General features: G+C 36.6%; 1 long non-coding RNA gene and 1 pseudogene across 1 annotated transcript in view; one reads left to right on the top strand and one right to left on the bottom strand.

The window, feature by feature from the left end:
• LOC115293694 overlaps positions 1–16,812 on the bottom strand; it is a 43,201-nt gene that overhangs the window by 23,471 nt on the left and 2,918 nt on the right. Inside the window, exons 2-3 of the long non-coding RNA XR_003909561.1 lie at positions 16,597–16,649; positions 15,324–15,385 (exon numbers count right to left, since the gene is read on the bottom strand). This is a non-coding gene — a long non-coding RNA (uncharacterized LOC115293694). The remainder of the gene's footprint in view (positions 1–15,323; positions 15,386–16,596; positions 16,650–16,812) is intronic.
• LOC115293693 lies at positions 8,819–9,184 on the top strand (annotated as a pseudogene).

Below are 16,812 nucleotides of genomic sequence, written 5' to 3'. Positions count from 1 at the left end.
TATTTTAATCTCTCATTATGCAACTTCAGTTATGAGCAAGCAGGTAAAGGAGGCATTTGTGGAGTCTGAGAGTCAACTCTGAGGCCATGAAACAGTAGGAAGAAATGCCTCATTTCTATGAACACAAAGGCAACTCCAGACCTTGTTAGCAATGGCCAGCCCTACAGATCAACAGGAACCCATTCTTGTTTCTTTCCTTTTTTTCTTGTTTGTTTTCTTAAGACAAATAAATCCAATAACCAGTAAACTGTGTGACCAAGTGATATACAAGCTTCTAAGAAGTTCTAGCTGTAGACTTCATCCCTGGGATAGGATTTAACACCATCTGGTCTGTATCCCATTTGGAACTGAGTAACTTCACAAGCAGAAGAAGCATCCATAGTAAAAATTCCCCTACCTCTATATCCTATTAGCTAAATAAACAATACTTGATTTACTCCAACAATGAACAAACTCAAGGTGTCATAGACCCCAAACTCAGATAAAAAAAAAAACTCTTAAAAAAAAAAAAAAACAAGTAGATGTCCCTACATAAGTGTTCCAATCCAGGGCAATTAAAAACTGTTTTGGCTACCTTTTATTTTGCAAATCAGATATTCCAGAGCCACCTTTATTTCCAAACATAAAAGCATCCCACTGCACACCTCAACAGAATTGCCTGTATATCCTTAATGTCTTTCCAAGCAATTTTATGCAGTCAGCACCCTATACATTAGAGAAGGAATGGATGTGTGCTCTATGGGTTTCTTATAATAGCAATGAACCTTCATAATCAGACCCATTCTTTAATTTTGCTTACTTTTTATGCAGCAGCATTAATACTACATTGCCAGACAAAGACAAGAATGAACACGAGACTTGAGTTAAAAAAAAAATATAGCCATCTAAGGAGCAAGTGCTGAGCTTGTGAAAAAAACAGCTCCCATTTTATTAAATAATAGTGTTCATGCAGGGATGTCTGAAGTACTCTGCAAGGCTAATTAGGACAGATCAATGTACACTTACCTCTCCAGAACGCTGAAAGGTGTGTAGTGACTATGTGTCATTAAAAATTTACTTGACCATGGGCATCAGATGTTCATGAGAGAATGACCCTGGTGAGCACTCTAAGTTTCCATTTTACTCATGTCATCCTCAATGCATCAAAAATGCTGTAGATGCCATTACTATCACCCAGCCTCATAGCAGCTGATGTGCTATATATGTTAAGAGGGTGGTATCAATTAACTATATTATCCATAAAGCCATACTTGCAATTACTACCACTTCACAATTTATCATTAACACATTTGGCAGATTTTTTTCCAAAGTAACATTTATTTAAAGGTTAATCAAAATTCTTAGAACAGCATTTATTATAATGTGATTTTTGATAATTGACTAAATCAGTGGCTCTTAAGAAAAACACCCTTGTCTCAGTCCTTCTCAGTATACGCCACAGTGCCATTTGGGGAAAAGAAATACATATTAGAAATGTTCATTTCAGACCTCGTCATGGAAGATCATATATTAATGTAATCAGGTGGTACATTTACATGCTCATTAGTAATCCATCATTAGTCCAAATGCTCACTATTAGGAATAAATGTACAACGAGTTATTCAGAATACCCAGAAATAGTATTTCTTATTTAAACATTCAGAATAAGCTGACTGAAATAAGTGCACACCTTGAATTTGAACTTTCAAGGCACATCACTAAAGTCAATCAGTTATGTCAGGACACTCTTCTATAATAATCTCAATTATAAAATTCCTACCCCTCCCTAACAGGGGGAGTGTAGTTCCAATATCTGAATCTTTCAAATTCACTGTAACTGCAAAAATTCCTGATTAAGTGTGTGCTTAAATTTTATGCTTTAATACATAGCATGCCACTAAAACCACATTAGTTATGCTTTACGCTGTTTAATCATATGTCAAAATCTATGAAATCTCTTCTAGAATGCTAAGGTAATTTAACTGCAATTAATCAATCAAGAAAATAAATAAAATGTAATAAATGCCAAATAATGTGAATTCTTTAAAAACAAACCACTATCTACACATTTATTCTAAAAATACTTACTAACCAACACCATCGAAGGAAAAACAGAATGAAAATTAGACTTGCTGAATCTTTATCCCATTAGTAACTAGCTTTCTCTAAACTTATAAATACTTTAAAGAGGTCTCTGGCATGATCTGACATTCCCTCTAAAATGTGAGCAGTTTGAGGGTCGAAACTTCCATTTTTATCCCCTGTGTGCAACACAATGTTTTAATCGTAATAGGTGTTTAGTAAGTGTTTATTGAATGAAAGAATGAATGATTCCAACATCCACAAACTAGCTTCCTTCATCATAATGTTTAAGACCTACAACAGCAGTCATACTCTTTCTTCTGGCAAAAATTATACTATATTATACTTTGCTGGTATTTAACCAAAGGTAGTAGCACTCTCTTCATTGATTCTTTCCTTTTTTCAGAGTCATCTGGGAACCAAGAAGGAAGACTGGTGGATGTGTGTGCTTGTATTTCTTCCTCAAATGAAAACAGTGGTGTTCTTTCCAAAGAGTGGTATTTCTTCCAGGAATGTTATATGGCAGTGTGAGGATCTAGATTTGAACCAAGACTAGGAAGGCCAATTATAAGTTATGACTCCAGTCGGCAAGAATTTATTAAGCACCAACTGCATACCCTGTACTATGCTAATAACTACAAATATGCCGAAGGAGTCAATAGCATGCACCTTGCTTTCTAGACCATAATCAGAGGAGAAGACACATATATGCTCCTTCAGTAAGCATCACTGACTACACTTTACTCCATGTAAGGCACTAAAGGGGACAAGAATAGCCAACAAATCTCAGTTTTCAACAAGGGGATAATAAAGAAATTAACCAGTAACCCTCTGTCAAGCAGAAAATCATGATTACCTCTGAAAAACTACAAACTAATTCCCACTGGAACCCTGAGACAGAAAACTGGCAAAATCATGGAAGTTGGAAAAAAGCGGTTGGAATAAACGATCAAGAAAATCTCCAATATATAATAAATGAATGCATTTACTAATGATGAAGGAATTGAAAGTAAGCATCCAAAAGTCTTTAGAAGAAGTTGCTCACTTTCTTGATAGTGACTGAATCTATTTTGTTCTTCTCATTAAATTAGTTTTGGTGGATTAATGACCACTCAGGACAAAGAACACTGAAAAATTTTCCTTTCAAGGTACCTGGTGATAACTGTGGCTGAGAAATCTCAAGACTGAAAGGATCACAAGGATATTATAACAAACCAGAGCCGTCCTGGTACCTGCTACCCCACTCACTGACAAGAGGCTAGTGAGTCCACAAAATGAGACTAATCCAAACGCAGTTGTGCTGTAAGTGTAAACTGTACACTGGACTTCAAAGACTTGGTTTAAAAAAAAAAGAATGTCATCAATATAGAAAAATGTTTGTATCAATTACCTAATGAGATAGTATTTTTGCATAAACCAAGTGGAAATATTGTTATTATTATTTTCACTTGTAGGTGTTTACTTTTTATAGTACTAACGTCACTTTTAAAAATAATCGAAGTATTGCATGCTAGAAATAAAGGATAACATTCAGCAACATGCATGTATTTTAATACAATTTTCTGATAGAAGAATGTGATATAATGATCCACTCAATATATTCCTCCCTAATATATACAGTTAGGAAAACAAGAGCATCTCTCTAGATGAACTCAATCTGTGCCACTCCGATCTAACAGTAAGTAGCATCGTCTTTTCTGCCTCACTTTTCCTCTGATTGGCAGAACACTTGGGCCAAAAATTCAATTTACTCAACTGGAGGCTTCTTGGGGAGGACCTTGGTTTTCTGGTTCAGAGTTATCCCACACCCTGTTTATTATTTGCCTTGGTTCTGCCCCTCACTTTAATACCCTTATTATAAGTTACCAAAAAAGCTTTTTGGTAAGAGCTAAATAGCAAATAAGAAAGTGAATGAACTCCTTACTATGGTGTAACCAGTGACACACCACTGTCCAGAGTATGGGGAGACTTATTATACAAGTGGCCCTTTTCCCTATGACAGGCATGAAGCACAACATACACTTAGCAATACCAGGCCAGTACTCACAGTTAAGATCATAAAAACAGAGCTGACTCCCTCCATGGCTATCATCCAAGGGTCAGTGAGATAGACAGGCACAACATTAAAAGGGCACAGTGAGTCCTGAAGTCATATACACAGCTACAGGTAATATGGTATCATATTAGACAGAGAAAGAAGGGACTATCTGGATACCTAGGAATCAGGCACTGGTGGTTATTACCAGAGTTGATCATATCCTGTGAGACACCACAGCATAGACTGGGACATAGAGATAGCACCCAAGAATCCAAGGAGACAGCAGAGACCTAGTCCCATGGAGAGACAAAAGGGTATACTTTCTTTAATGAAGGGCCACCCTGGTCCCTGGGACTAGGCCCAGAGTCTCTCTGATCTAGGACCACACAGATTCAAGGTGAGAATTAGCAGTAACATGGAGCCCAGCAGTTGTAGCTGGGCTACCAGATGTGCCCACTGAGGAAGAAAAAGTCACAGGCTCTACATATGCTTCCTATTATTGTTGGATTTGGTCCAGGGACTGATGGGCTTGTCTGCAGGTGGGAGCACCAGTCTATTCAGCAAAACTTTGTTCATGCAAATGCGGGGCAAGAAAGGGAGATGATAGAAGTGCCTCTCTTATAAAGAGAAGGAATAATATTGGTTCCTATGCAACTCTTATTCCAAAATTAATGTTTCAAGGATTTTAAGCTACTTAGAAAAAAACACTTCCCAAACAGCCTGCCAAATTTATGAAAAATCCACTGCTTCCTGTTAATCCCTATTCCTCTCCAAGAAATGCTTGTAATATTATTTAATAGTGTTATAGATTTAGACTAACATAGTATAATCTTAAGCCTGTAGGAAAAGTACAGAATATGTGGAATGTTATGTAACCTTAACAGTTCTTATAATAGATTCATTTTAAATAAATGAATAAAAATAATAAATAAGTAACAACTTTCTCAGATATAGAGAGATAAGACAGGATATAGAAAAGATCATAGTCATACAACAGTCAGGACCACACAGTCACAAATTATCAGAAGGCAAGAAAGAAATATTCTAAATCAACTATACTGCTGACATAGTATGTTTTCTTGAAAGTGTTAAAGGGGGGGTGCCTGGGTGGCTCAGTCAGTTAAGCATCCGGCTTCGGCTCAGGTCATGATCTCACGGTTCGTGGGTTCGAGCCCCACGTCGGGCTCTGTGCTGACAGCTTGGAGCCTGGAGCCTCCTTCAGATTCTGTGTCTCCCTCTCTCTCTCTGACCCTCCCCTGCTTGCATTCTCTCTCTCTGTCTCTCAAAAATAAATAATAAATTTTTAAAAAAGTGTTAAAGGACTTAGAACACAAATAAAAAGTTTATATTTCAGAAAATCAAAATTAACAAAATGTTAAAATGAAAACTAGTACACTATTGGCCAAAACAAACCAAAAAAATGTGGAAACGTCTCAGGATGTGATTAATAATAAATGACCTGTTCAATCTAAAATATATGATTTCTATATCAGTAAAATTTTTAAGAAATGGACCAAGACACCACCATTTCATCATTTTTTTAAAAAGAAGAATGAGTTCAAAAGAACGGAGTGTGAATTTCACAAAGTAGATGTAGGTAAATTCAAACTGGCTACCAAGTTGACAAAGGTAAATGATGTAACCAGAGTCGCTTATATACACACCTTCAGATTCTAATCCAGGAAGATCCAGATAGATTAAAAAATCCCAGTGAACATTCCAATAACACACACAAATACAGTCTCAGATCCCTCCTTAGGCCCAGGGCACCCCAAAGAGATCTTCCTGACACCGAGAGGAGGGGTGAGTTTTTGCAACAACAAAAAACCCAAAATATTTCCAGCTTACATGTTGTGAGTCCACCTATTCATGGTTTTGTGAAACTCAAGAACAGCCTGGCAAAAATTCTAAGATAACTGAGTTGTCACAATGTGACAACAGCATAAATTCATGGTGAGTCTCTCTCTTAGTGTTCCTACCAACAAATACCAAATACCAACAAAGCCAAATATGTCCCCCAACGTATCAGCAATAATATATTTTCTACATAGTTCGAAGAGAAAAAAAACTTTTATAACTTAAGAAAACTCAAAATACATGACTACCCATCACTGATTTAAAGTGAATTATAGTAACAAGTGACAATGCATGCATAATTTTCACTGCAGCTCTGTGTTCTTCACATACAAAGGTTATTTCTCCATGGTCAGACTAAAGCTTTGGCTAATGGGGCTGATGGCAGGATAGGGCTGGAGAAGAGCCAAAGCTGTGTATAATCTAGAATCACAGGTATTTAAATTTGGAAATGAGTCTTTGAATTTACAGCTGAACACGCTGTGAGAACATGAGTTTCCTGTTATTTTATCCATGCTCACTCTTATAAAATGTTTGCCTTATATGGTTGGTACTTTACGGAGGCCTTAATGAGTAGGGCACATCATTATGGTGCTGGGGGTCAGGGAGGGTCAATAGCAAGCATTCTACAAGTTCATTACTGGTAGCACATGCCCTTCAAACAGAGGCAGAACCTGACTGGGACCTTTAAGAAACAAGGGAGTAGCAGAGACATTGTCTCTTGACTGGGGAATGGGAACAGGTACTCCTCCACCTACATACTCTATAGTACCTCCCTTTAACTCAGCATTATTCCATTGTACTATAATTGGCTATTTAGTTCTTTGTATTCTCCATTAAATAACAAGATTTTAAACATTTTTTAATGTTTATTTATTTTTTGAAAGGGAGAGAGACAAAGAGCACGAGCAGGGGAAAGACAGAGAGAGAAGGAGACACAGAATTAGAAGCCGGTTCCAGATTCCAAGCTGTCAGCACAGGGCCTGATGGGGGCCTCTAACCCATGAACCGTGAGATCATGACCTGAGCTGAAGTCGGATGCTTAACTGACTGAGCCACCCAGGTGCCCCAAATAGCAAGATTTTTAAGAAGAAAATGTTACTTTGAAATACTTAAAAATACACAAGGAAGTACTAAGAAATGTACTATCTGTGTACCTTATCTTTTCCCTAGTCCCCGTGCCCATCCCCACTGTTAGGATCTTGCATAATTACAGTATCAAAGCCAGCTAACTGATATTGGTACAATGCATAGAGCTTATTCATTTTCAACTGTTATACATGTGGTTTTTCACATGTGTGTGTGTGTCTCTGTGTATAGCTGTCTTTAACACATAGGTATCTCTGAATAACCACTACCACCATCAAGACACTTAACTGTACTGTCACCACAAGACTCCCTAGTGCTACCATTTTATGCCCACACCTACTCCCTCTTATGCCCTCCAACCCCTAGCAACCACAAATCTCTCCTCCACCTCTATAATTACCTATTTTATGAATGTTACATAAATGGAAACTAGCAATAATGTAACCTCTTAAGATACACTTTTTTTCACTCAGTAAAATTTCCTTGTGATTCAGTCACATTGTTGTCCATATCAACAGTTCATTATTCTTTACTCCATACCATGGATACATCACAGTCTGTTTAACCACTGATGGACATTTGGGTATTTCCAGTTTGGGGATATTACTAATGGAGCTGTTATGAGTGTTTGTGTACAAGTTTCAAGGGGGAAAACAACTTGCAAGACTTTTACGGGGATAAATAGTGTTTGCTTCATCACTGTATCTCCAATACTTCATACAATACATAGGAGGTACTCCAAAATGTTCATTAAAAGAATGATGAATGAATTCCAATATTGCTTCTAACTACAAGAATACAAAATAGAACTCATCTTGTGGGGAAAACATAATTAGGTGAGAGGGAAAAGGTCCCCAAGAGGTCCTTAAAGTTGCTTCACACAGTGAAGGAAACCATCAACAAAACAACAAGGCAACATACGAAACAGGAGTAGGTATTTACAAATGATATCTCTGATATGGGGTTAATATTAAAAATATACAAAGAACTGCTACCACTCAACACCCCCCCAAAAATCCCATTAATAATCCTATTTAAAAATGGGCAGAGGACCTGCATGGGCATTTTTCCAAAGAAGACATACAAATGGCCAACCGACACTTGTAAGGATGCTCAGCATCACTTATCATCAGAGAAATGCAAATCAAAACCACAATGAAGTATCACCTCACACCTGTCAGAATAGCTAAAATCAAAAACACAAATAACAACAAGTGTTGGTGAGGATTTAAAGAAGCAGCCCTCATGCTCTGTTGGTGGGAATGCAAACTGGGGTGGCCTCTGTGAAAAACAATATGAAGGTTCCTCATAAAATTAAAAATATAGAATTACTACATGATGTAATTCCACTGCTGGGTATAGAGCCAAAGAAAGTGAAAACACTAATTTGAAAAGATAATGTGCACCCTTATGTTTATTGTAGCATTATTTAAAATAGCCAAATTATCAAGGAGGTCAAAATTATATCCATTGATAGATGAACGGATAAAGAAGATGTGGTATATACCTACAGTGGAACATTATTTATCCAGGAAAAAAGAATGAGATCTTGGGGTGTCTGAATGGCTCAGAAAGAAGTATTCAACTTCAGTTCAGGTCATGATTTCATGGTACATGGGTTTGAGCCCCATGTCAGGCTCTGTGGTGACAGCTCAGAGTCTGGAACCTGCTTCAGATTCTATGTCTCCGTCTCTCTTTCCCTCCCCCACTCACCCTCTGTCTCTCTTTCTCTCTCTCAAAACTAAATAAACATTGGAGGAATGTCAACTATACAACATGCAGGCAGAAGTCGATAAGCTGGAACTGATGTTCCAGAAAGCTGACTCTGATCTGGATTACATTGAATACAGGCTGGAAGATGAAATCAAGACTAATCATCCTTATGCAGCAGCCAAGAAAAATCCAGTTACACTCTTAAAGGAATTGTCAGCAATAAAGTCTCAGTATCAAACTTTGTATGCCCACTTTAAAGCAATTGTTGTAGAGCAGAAGGAGAGTCAGAACCGCATTTGTTCTACTGTCAATAAGACTTTGACCATGATACAAGAACTACAAAAGCAAACAGAGGTGGAGCTGTTGCCACTGACTAAAGAAGAAAAAACTGCAGCAGAGCAATTAAAATCTTTTCTATCAGACTTATGAAGAAGTAGACTTGCAAAGGGAATTCTAATGGAGAGAAGATCCATTCCAGAAAGATTTAAGAAGATGTCTTGTTAGCACTTAATGATTAGAGGTTGGGGATAGAGAAGGAGATTTGGCTTGGTTAACTGGATAGTGATGCCTTTTACAAGAGAGGGTCCTATAAGAAGGGCAGATAAAGTTAAGCCAAAAACATGGAATGGGAAAAAAGGGATGTAAAAATATGTATACATACACAATCTTATAATTTCAGACAAGGAAGTCACGTAACACTATTTTGCATTTGTTTCTGTGTAATTGGGATAAGATGGGTGTCTTGGCCTATCATAAAAGGATATTTATGTATTATTGGTCAGTCAGATGTGAATGAGCATGCTTTGGAAACTAAAGGATAGAAAAATATTTGTATCATATTTTACATTATATATGTATATAATTTTATTTTTGAAAATTTTTGATTAAAAGTAATGGTCCCATTTGATGAGACTGCCAATATGTGACCTAGAGTCCTCCACAAAAGCTAACATTAGTAATAATAAATTGGCTTTTCTGTGACATAAATAAATAAATAAATAAACAAAGATTAAAAAAAGAGAAGGAGATCTTGCATTTGCAACCACCTCGATGGACATTGAAGGCGTAATGCTAAGTGAAACAAGTTAGACAAAGATAAATACCATATAATTTCACTCATAGGTGAATTTTAAGAAACAAAACAAATAAAGGAAAAAAAGAAACAAAGAAACAGACTCAAATACAGAGAACAAACTGGTGGTTGCCAGAGGGGAGGTAGTGGAGGGTTGGGTTATTAAGGTTATTAAGAGTACACTTACTGTGATGAGCACTGGATAATGTATAGAACTATTAACTTATTATAGTACACTCTTGAAGCTAATATAACCCTGTATGTTAATTATATATCAAGCAATCGATCAATAATTTAAAAAATTATAAAAAATAGGTCTTGTGAGTTACACTCATGGTTTTAAATCTGTAGCAGTGTTTCAAAGGACACACACACACACACACATACCTTTTTCACTTTGTTTTAAATATTGAGTTTTAATAAGATGCTGTTTGGATTAATAAGCCAGAACTGAATTTTTTTGGAACCAACTACGGAGGCTTTCTATTCTAGCCAAAATGGACTGAGAGGGGCTATGTGTACCTTCCTTCCTAAAAGAACAACAATAACAATGGCAAAAAATACGAAAAATGGTTTTTAAGACATGGACATCAAGCAACAAAGAGATCACTAAGAAATAAGAAGCCAAGGATGTCCATCTTCTGAGCGCCCTGCTTACAGTCTTGACGATTTCTTAGCAGGGGCACAAGGAAGATAACAGAAAGGCAAATTCCCTGAGTTGAGAAAAGAGGTCTGAAAGTATGGGAGGATAAGGTGGCCACCATTCACAGGACAGACAGAGCACCTGGCAGAGAGCCGCTGTGTAAAGGAAGGGGTCCTGAGACCTGCGGAGTCCCACTTGAGAATTTAGCAGAGTACTGATTTGCGCAAATGTAAAAGGAACCTTCCCAAGGCTAGGTGTTCCTTAACTCAAGGCAAAAAGAGCTCAAACGATGATCACTACTAGCTAACATCACAGAAAGAGAGAGAGTACTCTTGTCCAGCCTCCTCCAAGTGTATTTGATCAGGTTCTTAGTCTTTAGTACCAAATAGCGGAAAAGACAAGGAACAGAGAAGCTTATCAAACAACTTCACAGGAATGCATCAGCAAATACAAACTATGGAAAGTTCTACAGCACAAATATTCCAGTTTCTTCAACAAATGAGGAAAAATAGAGAGAAAAACCTCTAGATTACAAGAGAAAATAAGTAACCAATTACAATGCATGGATCTTATTTGTATTCTGTTTCAAACAGTAAAAAGTCATTATAAAAATTTACAAGAGAGTTGGGAAAATCTGAATATTGATTGTGTGTATTTAATAACATTAAGGAAACATTGACTTTGAGGTGTGGCTCATTTTTTAGATGTAATTCTTTTTTTTTCCACTTAAAAAACAAGTCCTAACCTTATAAAGCTATCTGCTGAAATAATAAAGAATGAAATGATGTCATGTCTGGAATTGGCTTCAAAATAATTTGGGGTAAGGGTAGGAGATGGAAATGGAGATATATTGAAACAAAACTGTCCATGAGATAATAGTTGTGAAGGCAGGTGTAGTTGTGTGAAAGTTAATTATACTGTTTTCTTTACTTTCTCATATGTTAGTAATTTTGATAATGAAAATTTATATACACAAATTAGAACTACATCTATAAATACATTATGAGCTGAAGCAGTGATTCAGGACTCAGAGGTCACAGGCCATGATTAAAACAATTTCTCAGGCCTGAAGATATCACAAAGGATATTTTACAAGGACATTGCAAACTGTGACTTGTAGCATTCCCATAATAGAAGACCATATTTTCTCCATGTAGAACACCGGCTTTTAAGCAAGGATAGATCTTCTTTCTGAAAGTAGACCTGATGGTATGCAAGTGGTTGACTACCTAATTGAGGACACGAAAAGACATCAAAGGAGACCAAAAAAACTGGGTCTACAGATGTGGTTGTTACATCTTCCTGTTGTTTTAATAAGGCTGGTTTATGAGAAGTCTAACACAGCACATGATGGCTATCCTTCCGAGAGCACCTCTGCAACGCAGCTCATCCAGTTCAGCCTGGCCATTCCCGCATTTCCTGTTTGCTCATTGTCGCAACTCCACCTTCCATTCACACACTTTAGGTGTTTGGTTTGGAGGTCAGGGAGCTATCCAGAAAAATTCTTCTCATTCAAATAATTCATTAGAAAGTATGTTCTATCTAGAATCCAGTTTTTTGCAGTGGGAGGGACATGGTAAATAGCTTGTCCAAGGTTCTGCCAAAAAAATTTTCTTCTCTCCTCTTATCTGAATCCTAACCATCCAAAAGGAGATGCCTAAATCCAATAAATGGAGTTCCTAAAAAGATGAATGGTACATCTTCCATTTAAAAAAAAATTCCTCACAGTCTTGAGTTCAATATCCTACAAATAACCTATATCCTACATTTCTTACTCAAGAAACAAATTGGTTTGCTGACTTTTTAAAAAATCAATATTGGGGTGCCTTGGTGGCTCAGTTGGTTGAATGTCTGACTCTGGCTCATTCTATTATCTTGAGGTTCATGAGTTTAAACCTCACAACAGGCTCCCTGCCGTTCAGTGCAGAGCCGACTTCAGACCTTCCCCCTCTCTCTTTGTCCCTCCCCCACTTGTGCACATTCTCTCTCTCTCAAAAAATAAACATTTTAAAAATCAATTTAAAATGTTAAATTATTGGTATTTTAGCTAATAATTCTGTCGCTAATATTACTGTGCTAGTAATATTATTAAAATATCATGATGCATCCTAATGTCCATTTTTACTTAATGCTAAAAAGGCCAGGGGAGCATGGATTTAAAATAAGATTTAAAATCTGATATGTGCTTTGGAAGCAGAATCAGCTTTGGAGACACAAGGTTAGTGAACATTTTTGTAGACTGGTTACATTTTCTACTGTAAGATGTATTACAGAAATTATAACTGAACTTTTGGAAATATTTATCACCATTGTTAGAACTTTCATTAGAGTGTTTTTCTTTTTAGACACAGTCTTGCTTATAATGTCCATTTTAAAAGTTGCTACCCAGGCTTATAAAAGAAAGTTATAATGTCTTCCCATCAACAGTATTAAAAAGATTCATTCTGAGAAAGGGTTATAGGGGCACCTGGGTGGCTCAGTTGGTTAAGTGGCCAACTTCAGCTCAGGTCATGATCTCATGGTTCGTGGGTTCGTGGGTTTGTGGGTGCTGACAGCTCAGATCCTGGAACCTGCTTCGGATTCTGTATTTCCCTCTTACTCTCTGATCCTCCCCGACTCATGCTCTGTGTGTCTCTCTCTCAAAAGTAATAAACATTTAAAAAAATTTTTTAAAGGAAGTGTTATAAAGAAATTCCACTGCAATGATAATTCAAATGTTAAAGTAAATATAAAAATGATATTATCTGATAGGATAACAAAAGATTAGAAATTCTTCACAGGATTGTGTTTTAATTTCTAATAAAAGCAAAATACCAGTAGAGTAGCCAACCACTAGTCACTAAGTAAACTTAAATTGATTAAATTTAAATTATATTTAAAACTCAGTTTCTCCATTCTACTAGCCACATTTCCAATGCTCCACAGCCACATGTGGCTACTGGTACCATATTGGACAGTGGAGATGTAGACAAATGTCCATCACCTCAGAAAGTTCTTATTGGGTAATGACGAAGTCTTTGTTAGAGAAAACACTACTGATGAAAGGATGTGCATATATCAGTTATTTCTACCAAGTCATTTTTCCTTTGGTATAGATGATTGAATCAAACCCATAATATTTAAATGGTTTTTCTGAAAATCTATATTCTCATATAAATATTTAAAATTGTGCCATAAGCATTGCAATATAGACTTTCTTTTTCTACTCTTGCTATGTAAGGAGAACAGAATTTCAAAAGATTCCACTTGCTCACAATAGGAAATTATGGCATTAGCCAGTGTTCTTCCCTTCTGATCCACATTATCTTTCTTTATAAAGATCTATACTAACCCTCCTTGGCTTCCAAGTTTACCCAGCAATGGCCCAGCCTTTATTATAATGTGGCAAGGAATTCCTGTTTAGAGGGCAATATATCAGGCCTCAAACTACACACTTGTGGAGTTTGTTAACTAGCTTAAGAAAACTCATTTCCTAGCCAATCCTCCTACCAGGAGGGGAGGCTCTGACACCCTTCCAAGGTACCACAAATTCCTTAGTCTAACACAACTTCCTATCTCTCAGTTCAGAAAGATGCATTTTGTAACACATGTAAGCAGACAAACATGGAAAGACATAAATAACACCACACGGTCACATGGGAAAGTGAAATGCCCTGAAGGTAGACATTGAATAGGAAGGGTCTAATTCAGCAAAGAAACTGAGTGAGATCATCTCTACCATTTACTTAGTAAGGAACCATGTTGCAGAAGAAAGACAGAAATACAAGAATAACAAAAATAAATGAAAATAGTATGAAAAACTTCCAAACAGAGCAAAACCTGATGCATTTAAATGCAACTCCTGAGAATCCTGATGAAAAGTAGTATGTAGATACTTAAAAAGCTAGATGGAAAAAGAAAAGACTAGATAAACCATATAGCTGATCCAGATAGTTAAAAAAAAAAAAGCAGTCTATAATTACATGAGTATAGAGTTTTAAGTACCTTCACAAAAAAGTACATGAAAATGAATAATTATTTAGTTTTGAAAATAATTTGACTTTAAAAGTAGAGAGTGCGAATAAGAAAAAATAATAAAATCTGAGTAAAATATTTAGTAGAATATTCCAAATATTTATAAAGTGGATCTTTGTCCAGAATAGTGTGTTGTTGAGAAACAATTTCACAATAGATTTACTAGATTCCATGGTTCTGAAAATTAATTAGAATGCTAAAATAAGCTACAGAAATTAATTATGAACTAATCAGTTAGGGGAAACAAAAAGAAAGAATACAATATGCCAACTTCCCAACCCTTTCTGCAAACAGATTTTCACCTCTTAAAAATTACACTTGCTTCCAGGATTCTTGCATTGTTTAAATCCGTAACTTCACCTTTTTGCTCACTTGCTCATTCCCGAAGGAAGTCTAAAACTCAATCAACTGTTAAAAATGTTTACCAATAAAATACTACTTTCCAATCATTTTTTTTCTTAATTTGTAAAATTTAAAAAGTGTTTATTACAATTAGGTCACGACTCCTGGCACAAGGCCTCTGACACATTGTTTCTCAGACACAAATGGGTCTTGGAAAAGTTTGAAACTCTCAACTCATTATGACTTTGAGTAGCCGTTTTGTACCTAGGAATGAGAATTGATGGAGAGGTTCGGACTAAACACGTAATTTTATGAAATATGATGAAAACATAAGGGTTTTGTTATGATGCACATAACAATCAAGAACCTGTTTCTTTTTAGCAAGCTCCTAAAAAGTACCTCCCGTATAATTATTAAATAAAAACACTCACTTATTCAGTACTCAGCTAGCTTTTAAAATCTGAATAAGAGAAGTACACAGTGAGAGAGGTACTTACATGGTTTCCTTGGATACTGGATGATGCCATTCAGGTCTATGTTTTTATCTGAAAGTGGTGCCCTGCGGAGAAAGGAGGCTTGGTGAGTGGCTGTTTATACATAGTAAGTAAATAGGAACTTTGTTTATTTTACAAAGCATTTTTTATTTTGACCCAGATTTCTTTTTCTCATTACACCCAGCTCTTGTAAATAGCAGTAACATGGTAGAACGGGTACTTTGCACAATTCTTTTTAACACCAGTTAAGGAATCATAATTATTAAAGAGAAACTCAGAATGCTTTGGCCAAGCACGATACTCCTTGGGTTACTTTATATATCTCAACTAGTATATTTATGCCAGACATCTCAATGAACAGTGCCTGCTTCTCCATTTTCCTTCAAAAGGCATTCTTCTCAAACTGTCGATAAAGAAATTAATCTAAAATATTCACATAAACGATAAATGTCCTTACCTTAATCAAAGAGTAAGAGAACTCTAGCTTTACCAGTTCCTAAACATCCAGGGTTTCCACAGACATGAACTGTCATTTTAAAGGTAGTAGTAGGGTCCTAGATTCTCAGCAGTTTAAGGGCTATGAGCACACAATTTGACATTCAGTCTTTCAGCACTACATACTGTCTAATTTTGGTAGGATGATTAAACCCTTCTATGTGTTAAGTTTTAACGTTCTAATATTTCTCCGGATTGAAAGGAACAAATGAGCTACGGCAAAGAATGGCAACTAACTTTAAGGCTTAACACAATTTAATAATCTGAAATGAAGTAAGTGTGTGCTATGTTTCCATTAAAAAGTTTCCAGGCACAATTAATTGAACAAAAACTTGTCTTATTCCAAGATTATTCTTGGAAATGTAATTTTAAAGTCTGCGTGAAATGAGGAAACTTACTTTTTTACCATATGAAAGCAATCTCATTTTTTAGGAATGATTTTTGGATAGACTTCCAATTTGATATTTTCCATTTGAACTAGCAGCATTGGGGCTTGGAAGGGGGAGGGGAGTGAAGCAATTCTGTGTTCTTTTGCCAGCACTGACAAAGGTCTGGTTGTCAGTGATACCTTTACAGCTAAATTTACCCCAGAGTGACAGGAACAGGTGCACCTCGGCCTGCCAGACACTTGTGCACAGGGATCACGCATCTTACGGCTTGACGATCAAGGGGGGAAAGCCTGGGTCTTCATAGAAAAGGAGAAGAGACAAGCACAGCCCAAACTGGGGGGTTTCTCTTCAAAGCCAGCTGGTCTGGCTTTATTCTACAGGCATTTTCTTACCTGTCAGAGTTTGGACAACAAAGCCCTCAGCAGGTGCTGAAGGGTACAACTTCCTGGAGAAGCAGAAAGGCACTGGTGAGTTTCAATTGCCAAAATATATTTTTTAATCTTTAAAAGCTGATTTTGTTATCTTGGAAGAGGCACTGCTGAGGAACCTACATTCAGAAAGCTGATGAGATCCACTGGAATCAGAGCCAACTAACTCAACAGTGGGTT

This window comes from Suricata suricatta, chromosome 6, assembly GCF_006229205.1.
Source record: "Suricata suricatta isolate VVHF042 chromosome 6, meerkat_22Aug2017_6uvM2_HiC, whole genome shotgun sequence".
Lineage (NCBI taxonomy): Eukaryota > Metazoa > Chordata > Mammalia > Carnivora > Herpestidae > Suricata > Suricata suricatta.
The sequence above is the reverse complement of the archived record's forward strand: the minus strand, read 5'-3'. Positions and strand labels throughout refer to the sequence as shown.